Source organism: Equus asinus, chromosome 7, assembly GCF_041296235.1.
Source record: "Equus asinus isolate D_3611 breed Donkey chromosome 7, EquAss-T2T_v2, whole genome shotgun sequence".
In the NCBI taxonomy this organism is placed as follows: Eukaryota; Metazoa; Chordata; class Mammalia; order Perissodactyla; family Equidae; genus Equus; species Equus asinus.
The window spans coordinates 89,209,072-89,231,084 of NC_091796.1; the positions used below are offsets into that span (position 1 = coordinate 89,209,072).

A 22,013-nucleotide genomic window follows, 5' to 3' on the forward strand; every position below is an offset into this window, starting at 1 on the left:
TGTGTCAACCTGTTCTCCCTAACCTCTTAAATTTCACCCCAAATCCTGAATCAGGGAGGGCACATGCCCCCTGTCTCCCTGCAGATCCATCTCGCAGAATAAAACTGATCTCTTTTGCCAAAGGCTAATGTTGTAATTAATTGGCTTGTTTATATGCATTGGGCAAGAGAACCTCAATTTTGTGTGGTAACACAGGTCCCCCTGAGTAGCTCAGATTGCATAGATTTTTTTAATTTTTTTCCCATATTCCTTTCTCACTGCAATGTTTTGTTATGGTGAGAAAGGGCTGAGAAAGGAGATTTGTCATTTTCCTCACAGCTTCCTTGGAAAGTAGGGGTGGTGGTTGAGAAACAACAGTTGTGGGTAAGGGTGGTGGAGCAGTAGTGGGGAGTCATGGAAATGCTGATTATTTGGAGCTTAATTTTCTCCCAAAAGGATAAATATGGGGCCCCCCAAATTGAGGAAATTACTTAAAGTTGGGTGGTTAAATTGATCGAAGGGAGGGAGGTAGCATTAGTAGTCACAGATAAATCTGGAGATAGAGGCAGGGGTTCAGGTTCTAGAAGTTTTGGAGAAAATGCGCCCCTTTTTACTGTTTGTTTTTTTTCCAGGACCCAGAGCATAAGGTGCCCAAGTAGAGAACTTCCCTGGAGGCTCCCTCCTTCCATCACCAACCCTCTCCCTTCCCTCCAGCCTACCCTCCTCCCTCTCTTGCTTTCTTTTTTCCTTCAGCCCTTCATTGAATCCTTCTTCTTTTATCTCTGAGATTGTTGAGTGTGTGTTGTAATTTTATAGCCCTTTTGATTTTATTTTAAATAGTATTTAAACATTTTTAAAAATTAAAAGTATTTTAAAAATTTTACTGAGCACATTTCTAAGGTCTTTCTATACATTTAACCATTATCACAAAACTACTGGTCACTGTTCTTTTCTCCATTTTACAGATGAGGAAATGGAGGTTAGCAAGGTTAAATAACTTATTTATGTTATTTCTGTCAAAGAGGCAGAAACTGGAAGAGCTGAGACTTGAACACATGCTTTTCTGACTTGAAAGCCTGTTTTCAAGACTTTGTTATACTCTCAGCAGCTGTCCCTTCCCTCTCCATCCTCCACCCGATACTCTCTCCAAAATTCCTGGAATTCAAGTCTCTGCCCCCTGTATGATTTTCACATTTAGCATCAAAGTTTCTAGCAAAGAATCACACTGTTGGAGTGTATTTATCTCTGACAATAAAGGTGGAGCTGCCCTTGTGGTGCTGTCTGTGTGTTAAGGATTTGCAGTGCAAAGGAAGAGATGCCTTGGTCAGCTGCCGTGTGAGGTTCTGGAAGGTGTGTTGGAGGAAAACATGAATTTATTCAATTGATTCCACAGACTGGTATTGTTGGTAAGTTGGTAGCTTTCAGAAAACAAAGGACTCGACTTGAAAAGAAAACCATCCAGACAGTCCTCCCCATTCTTTCTTTCAAGGGCTTGTTAAGTGAGTTTTGTTTCAAATTCTTTGTTTTGTTTTTTTTTTTTCAAATTCTTTGTTTTTTTAAATGGAGATGACTTGAAGTGTCAAGGGGTCCTGGATCAACAGCTCTGATGGCAGCTCAGTCTTCTGTTAATTCTCAGCAAGAGAATAAAAATACTTTAAGTTAAAGAATTTAATTCCTCCCAGCCCCTCCTCTCTGCCCATCCCCCTCCCACTCCTTCCTCCCTGCCCAGCCCCACCATCTGAATGGTTTTGCTCTAGTTGTGCAGAGCACGAGAGACTTGCAGGCAGCCATGAAGTGTCTCATTTAGTGAAAGCTCTGCTTGTTTGGCAAAGTGGTTCTTTTCTCTTTGACAGTCTTTCTCTAGAAAGACTCTAGAAAAGAGAAGCACACGAAGACAGGAAGACACTGTTCTGCTCCCTCAGTGATCATTTTCTGTACCTTTGGGCTGTTGTTGTGGTTCTGCCTACGAGTCCCCCCAGCATGCCACAAGTCCTGTGTTTGAACTCCAGACCCCTGGAATCCTCACCCTTACAGATGCAGGAGTTTGCTTGGTCAGTCCTGAAGCGTTTTGGAAGCAGAGATCATGAGGGCTATTGCAGTGGTTGATATAAAGGAAAGAAAATAGAGAAGAAACCCATCAAGTTTAATTTTATTCCAGACTTTAGATGGAATTCCACTACTGAATTCCAGAGGTTAGAAGGGTAGAGCTAGCTCCCATGCCTGCTGATCTTTCTGGAGAGAATATTAATTAGGATAGTGATGTGAAAATGACCACCGTGCTATTTGCCTGGTTTGAGCTGGAATATACTTAATGATAATAAACACTATTTATTGAGTACCTACTCTTTGTTAGGCTCAAAAATATTATTTCTCTGAATCTTCACAAGAATTCTATCAGGTAAGTAACCTTTTACCCATTTTAATGTATAAGGAAACTGAGGCTCAGAGTGGTTGGAGAATTTTCCCAAAATCATATAGCAAGCACTAGGACTCAAAAGCCCATGAATGCTCTTTTAATTTGATTCACTGTTTTATTAGTCAGGCTTCTCTGGAGAAACAGAGACAATAAGATATTTATTTGTTTACTAATTATAAAGAATTAGCTCACACGATTATGGAGCTGAGAAGACCCACAATCTACCATCTGCAAGCTGGAGACCCAGGAAAGCCAGTGGTATAGTTCCAGTCTGAGTCTGAGGCCTGAGAACAAGGGAGTTGATGCTGCTACGTCCCAGTTCAAGGGCAGGAGAAGACCAATGTTCCAGCTCAAGTAGTCAGTCAGAGAAAGAGAGAGAGAGAGAGAGAATTTCCCTTCCTCCACCTTTTTGTTTTGTTCACATCCTAAATGGATCGGATGATACCCATCTATATTGGGGAGGGCAATCTGCTTTACTGAGTCTGCCAATTCAAATGCTAATCTTTTCCGGAGACAGCGTCATAGAAATACCCAGAAATGATGTGTAGCCAAATATCTAGGCACTCTATGGTCCAGACAAGTTGACACATAAAATTAACCATCACAACTGTATATATCATGCATAACAATAGTATGTTCTCTCCTTTGGGAACAGCTGTAACCTGTGGAATATGAAAATATGTTGGACTTTGGCAGAAGTGTGAAATAACCAAGAGCTCAACATTAAACTACTTGGATAACCAGCTCTGGAATACCAAGAAAGGGATGGAATAAAAAATCTTTTGCAAGAAGTCATTAAGAGTCTTTGGAAGAAGTAATTTTGGTATTCACAGATGACATTTACTTTGGAGATAGATACTCAAAAGCCGTAAGCATGAAGGATCCAGAATTTATCAAGTAGACTGGAATAAAGAAAATGAAATGCATCTTCAATATCAGTGGCCAAGAGAAGGCTGGAGAGCACCAATTACAACAAAATTTGGGAGTGGGTGGTGGTAAGGGAATAGGAAGAAATTTTCAAGAGCCTGAATTGCTACAGCAGATCAAACCTGAGGTCTTAGAGTTTAGGGCTGTATTTCCGACGGTGGTACCAAAGATGCATAATGACAGGGATGTTGGTTTTCCTTAAAATATTAGGAATTCTCCCCAGATATACTCCAACTTCTCTAAGTAACCTATCATGGGCTTATTCACTCATTAACTTATCCAAGTTATTTTTTTAAAAAAATTAATAAATTTGAAAATATTAAAGGCAATATTCATGGTATTAAAAAAGTCAAACAGTACAGATGGGTACTGATGGAAATTAAAAATTTACTTTTCTACCCTTTTTATTCCCCCAGGGCTATCTTTCAGATATAACTATTGTTGATAATTTTCTGCATTTATGCCAGAACTTTTTCATGCATGTGTAAGTACATATATGTATGTATGGGGACCTGTGATCCATGTATCTCTTCATTACTGGGGAGGACACACCCTGGGAAAAGAAATATAAGCAGACGATCCAACTTAATCTTCTTCTAAGCATGATAACTAGTCCTCTGGGCAATAGGCTAATAATGCTTGTTAGCTAGATAGTCTTTATCTATAGAATGCTCTCAGTAGGATACCCCTGAATTAGGGTTGCTTATGGTAAAACAGTGTACAATCCATTGTATGGATTTAGGAGGCATGACTCTCTGGAAAATGTCATGTCATGTAAACTATCTGACTCTCTTGGGCATAAAATGGAAGAGACGTTTCTTGACTGAAGATCTACCTGCTGTGTGAGATGAGCCATGAAACTTGGAGAACTCATTTATTATTCTGGGCCAGAGAGCATCATGCCTGATAAGGAAATGAATTACACTGTGTATATGTAGCATAATTAATTAAAATAGTACTCTATTGAGGGAAATTTACATTGTTTTCAGTTTTGTTTTGCCATTACCAACAATGCTGCATTGTACATCTTTATAAACATATATTTAATCATTTGTTTACCTGTAGGATTAAGACCATATTAGGTCAAAGGTTATGTTCATCTATATCTTCACCCACTTTATTCTTCCTTTCCCTCACTACACACATGCAAGATTATTGTCAAGCCAACCCCAGACCTGGTATTGTTTCAGTTGTAAAAACTTTAGTGTGTATTTCTAAAGGTTATGGAATCCCTCTTTCTCTCTTAACACCATCCCTTTTCTTAGATCAAACAGAGTATGCCATTCACACTGTTCTATAACTTGCATTTTTCTTCTTAACATATTTGGGAGACCACTGCATGGCAGTATATAGAGATTTATCCATTCCTTATTATAGTTGCATGGTATTCCATTTGTAGACGTACTTTATGTTATTAAATCAGTCTCCTTTAGGTGATGATCAAATTGTTTACAGTCTTTTTCTATTACAAATAATAGTCTTGCACACAAACTGCTTAGTAATTTTGACACTGTGTATTTGGAATAGATCTTTAGAAGTGGAATTACTGGTTCATAGGTTATATCAGTAAGAACATTTTTGTCAAGGGGAAGCTGAATTTAAGATACAGTCATGCGTGCATAACGGATGGGGATATGTTCTGAGAAATGCATTGTTAGGTGATTTCATCATTGTAGGAACATCATAAAGTGTCTTTACAGAAACCTAGATGGTATAGCCTACTACACACCTAGGCCATATGGTATTAATCTTACGGGATCACAATTGTATATGTGGTCTGTCATCAACCAAAATGTCATTATGTGGCACATAATTGTACATTTAGTTTGAGTTTAGTATGACACATTTACATAGTTTTCCATCATTCTTTGCATGGTTAAATTACTGCTAACTGTCTCAGTGTAGGAATGCCTTCCAGGAGGATTTCTCCTACCCCATGTACCAACTCCCCTGCATCATGACATCAAGTTTCAGGATCCAACATAATACCCTCACTTGGTTGTTATGATAAGGATTATCAGCGACAAATTAGTTAATAACTGTCATAAATCCAAAGTATTTATGACTGGTCACTGTAAAAAATTACTAATAAGGAGTTGTGGGGTTGAAAGAAACTTTTCTAAACTACCCAAAGTTAAAACATAAATTTTGATCAACCAGGTTAAGGGAAAGACTAAGTCACGTTTTCCTCTCCTTAAGAAGAGACTTCTTTTTTACAAAATCACTGTTGTATGAAGAGACTATTAAAGAGTGTATAGCCAAAAAATTGTAAGAAACATTGTTACAGATGTGTATCTGGCCAGTAAATTAATAAAAATACCGTGCATTCTTCTAGATTTTGTGATGTTTGATAAATTTTTTAGCTTTTTAACATTTGTTGAGCTTTTTTACTTTTCTTTTAATTTTAAACAAATATTTGTTCTTAACTATGTTTATAATTTTGTATTCTTGTCTTTAATATGGCTCCCAAATTGCACAGGCTTCAGGCTGCACAAAACTGTGCTGTATGCTATGCCTTTAGCTGTTGTAGTGATATATCGGGGACTTTCAATAATGACCCAGGAAATTATAGGGTGAGTTCTTGCGGGAAATATACTCCTTTCTTAGGAGGCTCTGCAAGTCATGGCAATAGGTTGGTGTATATAATCTTCTATGGGAATATCTTCCTTAAGAGGATTATACACTGAGAAGACTAGCAGTAAATGCTTGGGGAAAATAATGCAACCTACATAGTTGCCCTCTATTTTCCTCTTACATGGAAATGCACTTACCCTTTCCCAAAACGGACACCCAAAAGTCCTATTCAATTATGGCATTGGCTCAAAGTCCAGGATTTTGTGACCATGTTTCATCAATTCCAGATATGATTCTTTTTTTGGGGGGGGGATGAGGAAGTTTCATCTCTGAGCTAACATCTGTTGCCAATCTTCCTCTTTTCCTTTTTTTGTTTGAAGAAGATTAGCTCTGAGCTAACATCTGTGCCAATCTTCCTCTACTTTGTATGTGGGTTGCTGCCACAGCATGGCTGACATGTGGTGTAGGTCCATACCCAGGATCTGAACGTGCAAACTCTAGGCTGCTGAAGCAGAGCCAGCCAAACTTGACCACTGCACCACGGGGCCAGCCCCTAGATGTGACTCTTTATTAGGAAAATTATAAACAAAAGCAAATAAACAAAACAATCCCAAAGCACCACCACAAAAGGATGATTTATCTGTTTACCCTCCCTCCCCACAGAATATTTTGATGGATAACTTCAATAAATATTCTCATTTGGAGAGGGAAAAAAAGTGGGCAGCATACAGCAGTCACAGGCCCCTAGCAATTTAAAAATATTGCTGGATATACATTTTGAGGATGCCTACCTTGAAGGTAGGGGATGTTCCTTGTGTCTTCTCTCTCTCCTTCTCTCCCTCTTTTTTCTTGATCAATCCTTCTAAACATCTATAGAGCTTATCGAACTTTTCAAAGAAGCTTTTGGATTCACTGATTTTCTCTGTTTTTTTTTGGTCCATTTCTATTCCCACTTTTTATAATTTCCTTACCTTGCTTAATTTTGGTTTAACTTGCTCTTCTTCAGTTTCCTGTGGTTGAAGTTTGGATCACTGGTTTTAGATCATTTCTCTTTTCTAATATAAGCACATCATGCTATACTTTTTCCTCTACGAACTGTTTTAGCTACATCCCTGAAATTTTGATATGCTGTGTTTTGATTTTCATTCAGTTCTAAATATTTTCTAACTTTCCTTGTGATTTCTTCTTTTATTCATGGGTTATTTAGAAGTGGGTTGCTTAATTTCCAAATATTGGGAGATTTTCCAGATATCTTTTTGTTATTGAATTCTAGTTCAGTTCTCTTGGGGCTGACAACCTACTCTGAATGATTTCAGTCCTTCAATTTATTTGAGACATGTTTATAGCCCAAAATAGAGTCTCTCATGGTGACTATCCCTTGTGTGTATGAGACAAATGTGCATTTTGCTATTCTTGGCTTGAGTTTCTATAAATAGCAGTTAGGTTAAGTTGGTTCATAGTGTTGTTAAAATGATCTATACACCTACTGATTTTTTTTTTGTCTTCTTGTTTTATGAATCGTAGAGACAGGAGTATTGATCCAGTATAATTATTTGTGTATATCTCTTTTCAGTTCTCTAAGATTTTTTCACATATCTTTAAACTTTGTTACTTGGTAATTAAAAATGTATGCAGTTAGGATTCTTAGATTTTCTTTTCATCCTTATGAAATATCCCTTTTTATCCCTGATATATTGCTTGTTCTGGAGTCTACTTTATCTGGTATTAATATAGCCACACCTGCTTCTTTTAAGTAGTTCCTGTGTGGCATGTGTTTTCCATCTACTTACCTTTAAGCTATCTATGTATTATATTTAAAGTGGATATCTTATATACAGAAATATAGCTGGGTCTTGATTTTCTCAGACCATTTGTTGATATGGTTGGGCTTAAATTTAACGTCTTGCTATTTGTTTTCTATTGGTCCCATTGCTCTTTGTTCCATATGACCTCTTTTCCTATCTTTGATGGATTAACTGAATATCTTCTGTCCTTCCATTTTATCTCCATTATTGTCTTATTCGGTATTCCTCTTTGTTTTAACTTTTAGTAATTACTCTAGGATTTATGATATACATCTTTGACCCATTACACTCTATCTTCAAATAATTTTATGGCTGTTTATGTACAGAATCTTACAACAGTATAGTATTTTTTCTTGTCTGTCTCTTGTGCTATTGCTATCATATATTTTACTTCTACCTATGTTATAAACAGTAAAATTTATTATCTATTGTTTTTAACACTCAATTATCTTTTAAGGACTTTTAAAATGAGAAAAAAATGTCCTTTTTTATATCTATGGAGGTTTTTGTTTGTTTGGCATTCTGATTACAATGTCTATTGTTGTTTGTTTTGGAGAAATGCAAAAGCTTAGCCACACTGCCATCTTGCCCTCTGTCCTCAAGTCATTTTTTAACCTATTTATTTGTGCAGCCTATGCCACCTCTTAAGGGTGATAAGTTTATATGATGTACTTATTGCTTGAAGTAATATTTCCTTTTATTTTCCCTCAATGCTAATGTTTAAAACTGTGTGAGTTTGATCTGGGATGAATGATTGTTCCAAACTTAGACACTAATTTGTAAAATAAGAATTCAAAGGACAGTCCTTGTTGCCAAAGCTCTTATAGAAATACCATGAGCATACAACCTTATGATCCAACCTTAGTATTCAAGCTTAATGATACAGTCTCATTTGGAAGTGTTGGCTAACTGCATAGGCTTTTATTTGCTATCACAGACAAATTCCTCACTTATCCAGAGGTCATTACTCTGGCAACCTCATCTATTTGGAACACTAGGGAAAATAATAAAGTAAAACAGATGTCTTCTAGACAGCTGAACTACATGCATCAAGATCAGTAAAAATAAATTTCAAGTATTTTAGTAAAGGGAGAACCCCTGATTCAGAATGTGCTTGCTTCCATTAAATATATAATTTTAACCAGCTCGGCTAATTGGTTTCCTTGCCTTCAACAGAATGAAGAGAGAGGGAGGTAGGGGTAGTGGAGAGACAAATGAGGAAGAAGCACACGCATTCTGTAGAATAAGATATAATAAACAAAATTTCTATATTCCTTTACACTACAATCTCCTTTAGGCCAGTTAATGGTGTCCTATTTATCTTTGTGTTCTATGCACGTTCCTGCCACACGATATCTAATAAACACTGCCTAAGTAAACCAACAAACAATCAAACAAGCAAGCATATGAGACTGAGAGGCTGGGGGGATATAGAAGAACCGCATAACGCTGAAAGAATTAAAAAACGGTAGCAGTTAGAGGCAACTCTGTGCTTAGGCAGAAGGTTCTTTATATTCCACTGTACTGTGCAGTGAGAACATTTCTATTTGGGGAAAATAGGAGCCTGCATGGAGCAATAGCTCATGTTGATATCAGTGACATGTCATTCAGAAAAGGTTACATTTTAGAACCCATGTGACTATTTATTGCCTTAAAAAATGATTTCCATTAAAACTATCCTCCCTTGCCCCACCCCTCACCAAATCTCTATTTCTATCTCTGGCTCTCTACCTAACAGTTTCATCTCTTCACAGTTAGAAAATTCATTTATGCAACAAATGGCTCATTACCTGATAATGTTGCTAAAATCATCTGTTTCTGTACACAAAGTAGATCTGCTGGAAGTAATTCTTTATTCAACAAATTTATGGAGAAAAAAATGCTCGTGATGATATATACATACCCATGCCTTAAATCTGAAAAATGCTGTTCACCTTTAGTAAATGCGTACACTCTGTATAGATGGACATTTATGCACTTTTTGTGACAATCTATTCATTTAATTTGCCCTTGATGTGCTATTCTCATCAAGAGTTTTTTTTTAAAGATTTTATTTTTTTCCTTTTTCTCCCCAAAGCCCCCCAGTACATAGTTGTATATTCTTCGTTGTGGGTCCTTCTAGTTGTGGCATGTGGGACGCTGCCTCAGTGTGGTTTGATGAGCAGTGCCACGTCCGCGCCAGGATTCGAACCAACGAAACACTGCGCCGCCTGCAGCGGAGCATGCGAACTTAACCACTCGGCCAGGGGGCCAGCCCCCTCATCAAGAATTTTAAGCTTAGAAGTGCCACTAATGATACTAATGGCAGCTGGCACTTCCTGAGTGGTGATGTGTATGTATGCACGTGCCCCAGGAACTCTGCAGAAAGCTTTCCTAGATTAATTTATTATTTAATTCTCACCACATCTTAGGAGGTAGGACTGTTATTATCTAACTTACATGTGGGGAACTGAGGTTTGGAGATGTGAGTTTACAAACTCCAAGTTTACCAATCCAGTAAATGGCAGAGCTGGGATTTGAGTCTTAGTGCTCTGACTCCAAAACCCATGCTCTTCATATTTATGCCGCGTACTTTCTCTTTCTCCTGTCATCTCTGGGAATAAAGTAGTAAACAATAGCACAATATCTATTTTTATCACACTGAATAAAATATTGCTTTACTTTGCTGTCATTCAGTCACGAAAATGGCAGAGATCAATTAAACTAACCCTTAGTTTGAGAACAGAGTAGGAAAAAATATACAACTCTAGGCACAGTCTATTAGTTTGGTAATGGTTGATTCTCTCTCTTTGAATTTGACTGATGTGTATAGCTAAATCATATAATTCATGAAGCATTATCTTCCATCTTGCCCCACTTCAATTTGTAGGCTGTTCTGAATAATTTGGACAATTTCATTATTTCCCAATTTCACTTTTTTTGGAGCACTTTGGTTATAGTTTTCATTTCTTTTCTCAACCTAGTTGAATTTTGCTCATATTGGAATATCTTTTTGTAGATCTAGATAACATTCTTGAAACACAATTTTGAAACTGTTTTCAAAGGGCCTCAAGAATAAAAGCAAGCCATGCTGATTGTCATGGGTCTTGTGTAGTAACTGACAGGAGGATATCCAGTTTAATTATCTTGGTGTCCAGATATGGAAAAAAATATGTCAGCAATTTCTTTTTCAAAACAAAGCAAACCAATATATACACATGCCAGAGGGTCCAGGGACACAGGGATGCTTTGTATATGACTTTAATAAAAAACACGTTTTTCTTTTAAAATCTTTCATGAGCGAGGTGGGAATCAGGGAGTTGAGGAAGAGCAAAAGATGGCGGCATTGGGGAATAAAGAGAAATGAGGAGAGCAACAGTAAGAGGAGCTGATAAGATAAAATGCATTTAGGTTGTCTATCAGATGTCAGAAGCCATGCTCCGCTGTTCTGAAATTGCCTTTTTATGTTGCATTTCTTGAGGGTGAGCTCAGAGTGCAACCTTTAGTGTTCTTTAGGGAAAGAGAAGAAACAAGAATAAATACAGTAGTCACCGCATATGTCCATGATTTCTTCCCATTCACAGTTTATCAAGATTATTGACGTAGACTTTTTAGACAAAAATGAGAGCAACTGTTTATTTTCTGATTACATTGGTTCTCTCTGCTCCTTCCCTCTGTTGCTTCTCACTAGCCTGGTCTTCTCTTCTTGAGGCTACACATTTTGAGTATCATCAAGAATGTCGATATCTGCTTTCCGATCCCTGCCTTAACCTTAATAGTGATAACTGAGAAATTATTTTCTTGCCTTCTTTCTTTGGCTGAAGTAATCCCCATCATTCCTTGAGCTTATTAATTTTATCCCCTCCTGCTTGATAATGACATTTTACAGGGCAATCATGACTCAGAGTGAGGGATGGAATATAAAGTTAGAACTCCATTTTTTGAGCAGTTAATCAGAGGGTGAGCAATCTGAAGTGGTTCCCTGACTGAGATTTTCACATCTGATTGCTTTCCCTACTCAGCTCCATTGTCAAATGCCTCTGGGTGCCTCAAACTACTCAGTAATGGCGGCACCCGGGTTGTGGTAATGGTCATAGTCCTGTTTTGATGGTTTGCTTTATAGTTTTTTCCCAGACTCAAATAGCCTGAATACAGGTGCAGCCTGAGCAAGCTAAATGCTCCTATATTATACCTAGAAACATTTGAGATCTAAATGTTTGTGAACTCCAGGTCTTAACTCTCTCACCTCCGTATGCTTCCCTGTGGTCTTAGTTCTACCCAAAAGGGCCCTTAAAATCTGAGATCTCCTTTGCCTATTGATCTGAAGAAAGAGTGACCTTGATAGAAAAATACTGGTCTTTGGCAAGCACTGTAGGTACTCAGGAGAAATTTCAGGCTCTCAGCTCTAATTTTATTCTGGGATCAGGTTGGCAGGCAGATCTATTCATTCCCCTGCCCGTGACTTGACATCAAATCCTCCATCAGGAGGACCTCATCTCCCAGTAGAAAGGGGGGATAAGTGATGAATGAACCTTTTACTGGTTCTAAGAATGTGCCCAGTACAAGATTTCTTCTTTATTTTCTAAAGCTTGTCTGCGTTTTTCAGTCCACTTCTCTGAGCTAAACTAGGCAAAGAGAAAGATGATTAAGTCTCAGAAGAGGCATGAAATGGCCTGAAGCTAAAGAGGAAAAAGTTTAGGGTGGACATTTTGAAAGATGAAGAATCAGAGTGATTAGGCAGTGGAATAGAAGTCCCATCACTGCGGAGAGCTGAGAAAGGTTAGATAAGATATTAACATTAATGAGGTAGAGCAAAGCCCTGGAGAAGGAAGGAGGGAGGGAGGAAATCCTAACAGCCAGCTGACAATGAGCGCTTTCCTTCCTGCTTCCCACATTACAGTGTTCAGAGGGCAATTTTTTGATAATTTGCAATAGAACATCTAGATTGCAACCTTAGGCTCCCTGTTTATATTATAAAGATGATTCTTCATTTATTCAACAAATACATTTTTTAGCTCCTATACACGCCAGGCACTGAGTTAAGCTCCAAGAATATAAGTGTGTAAAGACAGAAACGATACAATCTCGTGGGGAAGAGAGACAGAGCAATCACGGTGGGCCACTAGCCCATTGGGGAAGAAAGATAAGGATTGTCTTATGAATGATCCCAGAAGCTCATAGTGCTTAGAAAAGGGCTTCTCCCTCCCTTGTGGGAGGTTATGAACCCAAAACACAGCTTCTTACCGGACTGGAGTTCCTGCTCTCCAGCAGCCAGCATATACCTTCTCCCAAGGTTGTCAGATGCTGGCAGGTGGCACTCTGACAATTCTTGGCAGAGCTGGTTCTCTCTCCCTTGTCTTATAGCCTGGGACCTACTTTCCGTCTGTGTGTTCTCCCACTGATAAGGCTGTTCTCCTGATTGCACTATAAAAATGTAGAAGAGCAGGAGAGTAGCATCCCATCCTAGAAAACTTTTGAGTCCACAAGCTCCCCCCTCTACCCAGCATGCTCTCTGAGGGATGATGAGAGAATGCAGGACAATAGACATCTTTTGGATGAGCTTCAGTTTGCAAGTTTCCCCAATAAAGTCCAACCTGTAACTCTTGCTACGTTATTTGGCATTTTCCTTCTCCCTCCTTTGTCATAGCGCCACAGCCACTTAGTCAAATTTGACCAGCAGATATGTTTTTTTGACCAGTGCATGTTTTTGAAGAAAGTGAGTTTAATGCTTTTTTGTGGAGCATGTGCTGCTGTGGTCTCAGACCCCTACAGGCTTGCTCATTTATGTTACTCCCTGGACACCGGTTGCACTTGAATTTGCCTTACTCGTGAGTGCGAGAGTGATATGTTATAGAAGGGGATGCATAGAGGACCATAGGAGCATGTAAGAGGGGATCTTACCTTTGGGACTTCAGAGGAAATGGCATTGACACTAAGATGTGAAGGAGGAGGAGTTAATTAGGTGAAGAGATGAAGATGGAATGGGCATGGGGATGAAGGTGTTTTGGGTAGAGAGATCTGTGGCAGAGGCCTGAAAAAGAAAGACTTGGTATCTTCAGGGAGTGGAAAGTTCAGCATGTCTGGAGTCATGAGCCCAAAAGACCTGCAGTTTGTATAGTTTAACCTGGATTGGTGATGAATTACTCCGAAGTCTTTTATACTCTCTTTCCTGATTCCCCTGTGGCCAACATGTAGGGGATCTCAGACTTGAGTTAAGGTCAGAATCTGTGTATAGCCTGAGAACAGAATAAAATTGATGGAGACAAACCTTTACTTCTTCATTTTTTTCCTCTTTTAAGGCCAATTCTCCTTTTTGCATTAGAAATCTATTTAATAACTGCTAAATAACTGGGGAAAAATTCACGAACTACTGTGTAATTTCTGTTTTGTCTTTATGTTTTTTCCTTTTTTTTAAAATCCCTCCTTGCCTTTTTTTTCTTTTCCTTTCTTAAGAAAGTCATAGATATAAAAACAAACAAAATAATCCATTGCACTTGATTTTGTCTTCAGTGGTTTGGGATTCTGAGGAAGATCCTAGCTCCCTAGAAAAACCTTAACGCATATCATTGGAAAATAAGACCTGAAGGACAGATACAAATGAAAAATAAGTGGCTGAATTCTCCCTGTGGAGAATGAGGAAAGAGCTCTCCCTCTCCTCTCTTTTGTCAAAATATTGACCTTAGGAAATTTGTAAATATAAGTACTTTCTCTGTCTCTTTGAAATATGTCTTTTTAGAAAAGAAGTTCGCCTTTTGTCAGCTTTATGACTCAGGAATGCCTTTCTCAAGGACCTAGGAGCCATCTCTTTGAAATGTAAACATCAAAGGAGATAGCACCCCTGTCTCATAGTTTCTCTGGGAGGATAGGGGACTGACTTCAGTGGGTGCTTTGCTCCAACTTGTAAAACTACCTCTTGTCATAGAGATCCCCCCTCCCTTTTGGATAAAGTTACTGGGCTAATATTGATGGTCATCCCAATTACCAGGTAAAGTTAGGATGAACTATGCATGACAAATGGTGCTGTCCAGTCCTCTTACTTGAGGATTAGTTACGGTGTGTCTTGAAACGTGTATGTAATGGGTTGTGTCTGGTTGACTATATAAAAGCGTGAGTTTCTTTCTGTCTTTTCAATCTCTTAGTGGATTGCCTATGTTGTACATCACATCCTGTTTTAATGCTTATTCAATAATAAAAATGTTTCTCTCTCTACTACCTTTGTAGAGAGGATTTCTGGGTTGGGCGAAGATTTTGTTTTTTTGATTCTATTTCCCCAACAGACCTTAAAGAGGACAACATTTTGTTTGTCCTTTCCCAGAGCCATGCATTGGCCTTTTAGGAGAACCTAGTACCTTGAGAAATGAAGACTATCATGCTCTGGTCCTCAGTTGCTGGGCCTGATAGGAGTTCTATTTGGCAGATGGAATGCCAGCCCTTTCAAATTTTCCCAGGTGGACCAAACACTGTTTGCTTTCAGAAGTTCTCAGTGAGGTTTTCATTTTAAATTCATAAAAGTTATCATCCAACTTCCAACAATTGTTTAATAAAAAGCAATTAGGCAGCCAAAAATATAATGACTTTTATGTCAAAATATGCTGGAGACAGCTGCTAAGCGGGCCACTGGCAGCCCCTGGGCCATATGCCGTGAGTCCCAGGCATATGTACAGCCAGGCACAACAGCACAGAGCATATTGGGAGTAATAAACCCAGCCCTCTACCTTCCTCCCCCTCCCCCGACCCAATCTCCCCACTCCAGAGAAACTGACAGCAGGGAATTCTCTGGAGTAATTGCTGCAGTCAAGATTCACAAAACTCATTTATTAGGCAAGGATCTAATCTGGCAATAAATGCGGAAAGCCCTCGTTCCCTCGCCTGGTTTGGATAAAATCCATGCAAACCTTATTGCATTGCAGAAAAACGATTTAAAAAAAAAGCATCCACAAAACAACTAACTCAACAGCACTCATCAAGAAAATTGAACTCAGATTATAGACTTTTCTTTTATCTATCTGTTTGCTACTTCCAATCTAATATTTGCATGGGAAAAGTTTCTAGAGTTTCCTCTTTCTTGCGAAGATAATTTTATTCTCCTTTCTCTGACTCAGTCACGTTTATTGCCCTGCCTTGCTCCTCAGATGTTCTGATGATTGATATGATGGCCCCATATGTCTTTTGTTGTTATTAGAAATACAAATCCAGATATGTGCTTATTTTAATCATAGGAGGTGGAGAAAAAGGAAAGTCTCCTGAAATTTTTTGCTAGCAAGAAAGGCCGTATTTTCATCAAAGCAGCTTATTTTGAGAAAAAAGCACAGGCAAATCACTTTTGTTTACAGAAAGATTTTCCACCTCAAAGGATGCTGTGGTTTATAAACACCCCAAAGCTGTCTTTAGAGCATTCATACTGTCTATCTCCTTATGGACAGATCCTGGAGGCTGCTCCATACCCATGCTTTCTGATCATTTTGGAGTGACAGCAAAACCTCATTCTATAGCTATGAAAATGCGTAATGTTTTTGAGGATAATAGGAAGTTTTTCCCTAAAACACATTAAATAGCATAGTGTGGGCAATAGAGTTCCAGAATTACCCTTGGAAATGGGGCAGCACATACCAAGAATCTCCAGAGATTCTCCGAACTTCAATTTATTCTTCAATCTTCTCTCTTCCCCCAAGAAAATTTTCAGCAGAACTGCATTGAGTAGTGTGTTGGGGTCTCCCAAGAATACCTCCAGGTTCGATAATTTGCTAGGAGGACTCACAGGACTCAGCACGTAGTGGCACTCTTGGCTAATATTTATTTACTTATTTATTTATTTTTATTTTTTGTGTGAGGAAGACTGGCCCTGAGCTAACATCTGTTGCCAACCTTCCTCTTTTTGCTTGAGGAAGATTGTCACTGAGCTAACACCTGTGCCGGTCTTCCTCTATTTGGTATGTGAGATGCTGCCACAGCATGGCTTGATGAGCAGTGTGTAAGTCTGTTCTCGGGATCCGAACCTGTGAATTCTGGGCTGCTGAAATGGAGGATGTGAACTTAGCCACTATGCCACTGGGCCAGCCTCTTGGCTAATATTTATTACCATGAAAGAATACAAAACAAAATAAGTAAAGGGAAAAGGTATATGGGGCGAAGTCTGGAGGAAACCAGGCACAAGCCTCTCCCAGTGGAGACCTACAGGACACTCTTCATTCCCCAGCAATGAGTTCTGACAACACATGTGAAATGTTGTCTACCAGGAAGGCATATTAGAGACTCAGTGTCCAAAGTTTTTAATTGAGGGCTAGTCATGTGAGTATCCTTTGCCCGATGTGTTACAATTCCAGACTCCCAGAATAAAAGCAGGTGTTCAGAAGAAACTATATTGTTTGTGCAAATAGTTTAGGCACAGTGAGCAATTCTTTTCAGTTCTAGAAATAGTGGGAACCTTCCCTGAATCCCAGTTCCCAGATCGCCGCCCAGGGCCAACCTTGCAGCAGGCCTTTCCAAGGATATCAATCTCACACGCACGCAGTTGGCTATGTCAACTCTTCCCCGCTCAAGTGGCGTTATGGACTATCATTCCAGCCTTTGTTCTCTCCTACCTCACCCCTCTGCAGAGAGGTTGAGGCACTTTGTGGGTGCTCCTGGCAAGGGGCTAGAGGAGGAGCAGACAGGCTGGTGAGAAGTTAAAGGCATGACTTGAACTCTCCATGTAGGTCCGTGTAGGGAGAATTCTAAGAGAGGCTGCATAGTGAAGCTTAAAAAGTAGGAATTTCAGAATTTGGCAGAGATACGTTCAAATTCTGCCTCATATTTCTATAGAAATTTTAAAATTTCAAACTGTTCTTGTCTCTGCTTTTATGGATAATCCACCAAACATTTGATGCTCATGGATAAGCAACAGTTGGTTAAATTTGGTAGGAAGTAGGATAACCTACATTTCATGGGAAATATCACATAGTAGACTCAGAGGCCTACAAATTAGTAGGTAAGTCAAAAATGCAATTAATTTTATTGAAAGTAGATCCAATGTTCTAACTTTGGGTTGAGATCCTCATTTCATCTTTTTTTATGATTATGTCTGAGCACTTAATGTATATATTCCCGAACATGCTACGCGGAACTCAAGGATGATAGAGATGTGGTCTGTGCTCTCAAGATGCTAGTGTGGGACGTAATAGGGCATGAGGGAGATTCTAAATGAGGCAGCAAATGGGTTATGAAATTATAGACATTTTAACTCTAGAATTACAAAAGAGAGCAAAGTGAGCTATAGAGAGGATGTTTTCCAGGAACATCATTTTCTTCTAGTAACTTACCATTAATGTATCACCTATGAATTTAATTCCTTTTGTTAGACTTGTTTTTCAAATCTTTGTTATAGTTTCAGATTGTCATCTCCTGAGTCAACAAAGTAAACAAACTACTCCTCCTGGGGAAGGAGAATCTTGATTTACTTATCTGATGTGTTCATCCAAATAGCACCGAGTTTGTTTTTTCCTTCTCTATTCGTCTAGCCTGAAGAATTCTCTCCTTTCTTACCTATCTATAGATATAAGGTCACCAACCCCCTAAACCCTTTCTAAGCTTTATTCAAGTCCATAATTTTTTATGAAGCATGAAAACCAGAACAGCAAATGCTCTCTATGGCTTTGCATAATGCTTTGTTAATTTCATGGAGGGGTCTCACACTTGACCTCTGTTTTTAGGACTGCCAGATTTATCTCTCAAGCACCTGGCCAGTTGTTCTGGTTTTCACGTCTCTGCTTCAATCCGTGCCTCACATTCAAATAGACAGACCTATACATCTAGAGTTTTCTGTATCCATTGTATAAAAGGCTTTTGACTGATCTTCTTTGAATTTTATGATCATCTCAGAATAGAGGTCAGGTCACATAGTGATTGAGAGGATGGATTCTTCAGACTCAGTGCCTGGTTCCAATCCCAGCCCAGATGCTTAGCAGCTGTGAGACATTGGGCAATTTACTCAATCTGTCTATTCTCAATTTCCTCATCTATAAGATGAGAAATAAAATGTTAGTACCAATCTTAGGATTAAATAAGAATATTTTTGACATGCTTCAAGCAGTGCTTGACACTATATTATATTTGATAAATACAGAAATAAAAAGAGTCTTATTCCCTATTATAATGTCTCTTAGATTCCTTCCTTGGGTTACAAATAATTGCTCTGAGTTCTGTCTTCCTTGATAAACCTTGCACTAGTCAAAAGAGACTAATTATTATAGAGAGCCAGTCTTCTCATAGATTTATATTTTTTTAGTCGATAGCCTAATTTTCTATGTCAGAAGTCTGATTCATGCTAAATCAGAACCAGAAATGAGAACTTCTGCTGAAAGGACACTGTGTTTGCCGATTAACGAGCGAGAGAATACTATCAGTTCTTTTCTTCTGGCTAAAAAATGTGGTTACAAATCTTCTCTCCTGACAAATTCTACAACGTCTCTCCCCCTTTTCTATTCCCACTAACATTCTGAACTCGTTCTTCCTACCAAATAAGGCAATTGAGGTGGAAACATTAGTTTGAGTGGACGCGTGGATCAATGTTGCTCTAAGAAAGAAAAAGTGCTGATGTATGATCAGGTGCAGACCATATAAAATTTTTTTAAAAATGGAGAAATTCTCTTGAAATGAGAAAGCAAACATGAAGTGCCTAGCACACAGTAGGTACTATGCAAGTGCTGACTCCTTTCTCTCAGTTTGCCTGACCGCCAGAGGCAATTTCTTCCCTCTCAATTTTCATATTGACCTTTCTTTCCCTTTAGTTAGGAGAACACAAGGATTTTTTTTTAAGGCTCGTCCCATAAACTGTGTGATGTTTAGCTTCTGTAAAGGTGTCAAGAAGTCCTGCTGTTAAAAATGGAGTAAGAATTTTTTTTCTTGGGTGGAAGCCCAGAAAATGTTAAACAAGCCAAGGTGAAGACTCTTCCTGACTAATGAGAGTGTGGATGCGTGTGTGCGTGTTTATGGGTGTGAATGTGTGTGCCCAGGTTCTGGAAGCATTTTGGCAAGGAGAAGTAAGGACTAACAGAGAGGAATTAATCCAGCGTGTTAGATGGCAAAATGATTTGACCTACCCCACAAGAACCAACATGTGATTTTCCTATTTTGCATTCTATATAGGCTAGAGTTAACCATCTTTAAATTGCCCATCTTAGAAATACACAATCCAAATAACATTTTGGGAGCTGACAAATCATGACCATTTCTCCAGCCAAATCAGAGACAAACATTACTTGAATGTTGCAGTATTTTAAGAACTTAGGATCAGAATAGCAGGTCCTGGATCAGTCCTGATGGCCTAGTGGTTAAGTTGGGCATGCTCCACTTCGGCAGCCCAGGTTCCGTTCCCTGGGGTGGATCTATACCGCTTATCTGTTAGTGGCCATGCTGTGGTGGTGTCTCACACACAAAAAGAAAAAAGAGGAAGACTGGCAATGGATGTTAGCTCGGGGAAAAGAAACCCAAAATAGCAGGTCCCGTCCACTGAAGTTAAGTGGAGCTGTGTGTGCCCATAAGGGATAAGGTTTGTGGTTGGACAAGCTTCCTATTTAAAAATACCCCTCCTGTTTCTGTCAGTTACATACACAGCTTTAAAAAGGAATACAATAAAATGAAAAGCTTCATCAGCAAATGTCCAAAATATAAATCCCTTGTTCATACAGATTGTTAAAGATAGTGAGACATGTAAAAGTAGAGCCTTGAAGATAACAGGGGAGACATTTTACTTTCTTTTCAACCCCTTCTAGAAAATGCTTATTTCACACAGAAGGGCTACAAACTGGACTCTCCTGGGAGAGGCACAAATGAGTGGCCTTCTCCTTCCTAATGAGGAATACTGGGGACTTTTCAAAAGGCGATGTCAGCCCTGATGTAAGCCTGCTCATTGTACAGGGGAGATGGTGGGCAGAGAGGGCGGTGGTGGCTGCAGCCACTGTGAAGCCTCCAGTTGGCTTGTTATACGATCCTCACCGGCTTCCCTGGAAAGAGGAAAAACAAATTTTTTCTCTAATGGCTCAGATTGTCTTCGATACTAACCAGCAGGAGTTTCTGACAACTTTGTTCTCTCTCAGGTTCTAGGAATTTAAAGAGAAACAAAATATCACACACTTCTAGCTGGCACAGGAAGAAGCCAAAGTCTACCTCATTAGTGAATGGAAAACAGTGGCCCCTTTGGGCAAGATCAGGAGGTCAATGTGTATATGACTGAAAGGCCCTATTTATTAACCAAATACCCATTACACGGGTCAAGTCCAAGGCCAGTCTGATGAGTAGGCAACTCCTCATATGGTTTCATTTCAGGGACTGAAACACCACTCCCTTGATCCTCCAAATGGGAAATATGGCTCCTATGTGCCCACTGATGCCTGAAATGTCTTTTATAGGAAAAACGACTTTCATTTAGAAGTCAGTAATAAGGTTCATAATGAAAGACCTTAGGTGTGACTTAAGAACACACTGAGGTGTGAATGACTGGAGTCTGGACTCTCTTGAGAGTGTATTTAATGGCTGAAGGAAGAAAGAGCCTCTGGCTTGGATGGGAAGAAAGAATATAAACAGGGAGAAGGGAACAGAAAGGGAAGACCAGAGAGTGGACAGCCAACTTTGTTCATTTGTTGTTGTTTACTTTCAAAGTGAGATGGAAAACATGTACAGTGTGGGGCACATGGCAAGCTCGTAGTATTGATTACTCTCATTTACAGTTATGGCAGGTTTAGGACTGGTCATGCCATTTTGGAGATAAACCTACAGACTCCCTGCTCTGAAGCTGTAGTGCCTCATGCATAAAGTCAAGGCCCTTGTTAATTATTTTCATTCCGTTTTCTCCATCTTCTCCCCATCCTAGAGGGAGGAATCTAAAGGAGTCTTAATGGGCTTTATACCAAGAAGAAGGGGGTTTCAATTAGAAGCATATCTGAACTAACTTTTGGCATTCAACCATATACCCCATGTCTGTATCATATTTGCATATCTCATCTTTCCTATCATTAAAGGATCCTTAATTACTACCTTTCTAGTTATGGGACCCCTGTAACCACCCATTCAAATGTCTCACCTCTAAGTACATCACCATGAGCAGACTTCCCTAATCACTCCAGCTCACTGTGAGTTCTTTATCTGAACTACTGGAATGACACCAGTTGCCAATACCTCTCACTTGGCATTCCTATGTATTATGCCTCATGAATAAAACGTTGTAGTTTCAACTAGTTTTATTATTAACATATACATGGCTATTCAGCCTTTAATATGTAAGTCTGTTTTGATCTCTTCAACTAGATTGTAAACTTCCTTTTTTTTTTTTAAAAGATTGGCACCTGGGCTAACAACTG

At 39.0% G+C, this 22,013-nt stretch overlaps 1 long non-coding RNA gene across 2 annotated transcripts in view; it reads right to left on the reverse strand.

The window, feature by feature from the left end:
- Positions 1-22,013, reverse strand: part of LOC139045719 (uncharacterized) — a 127,923-nt gene that overhangs the window by 37,931 nt on the left and 67,979 nt on the right. The window lies entirely within an intron of this gene.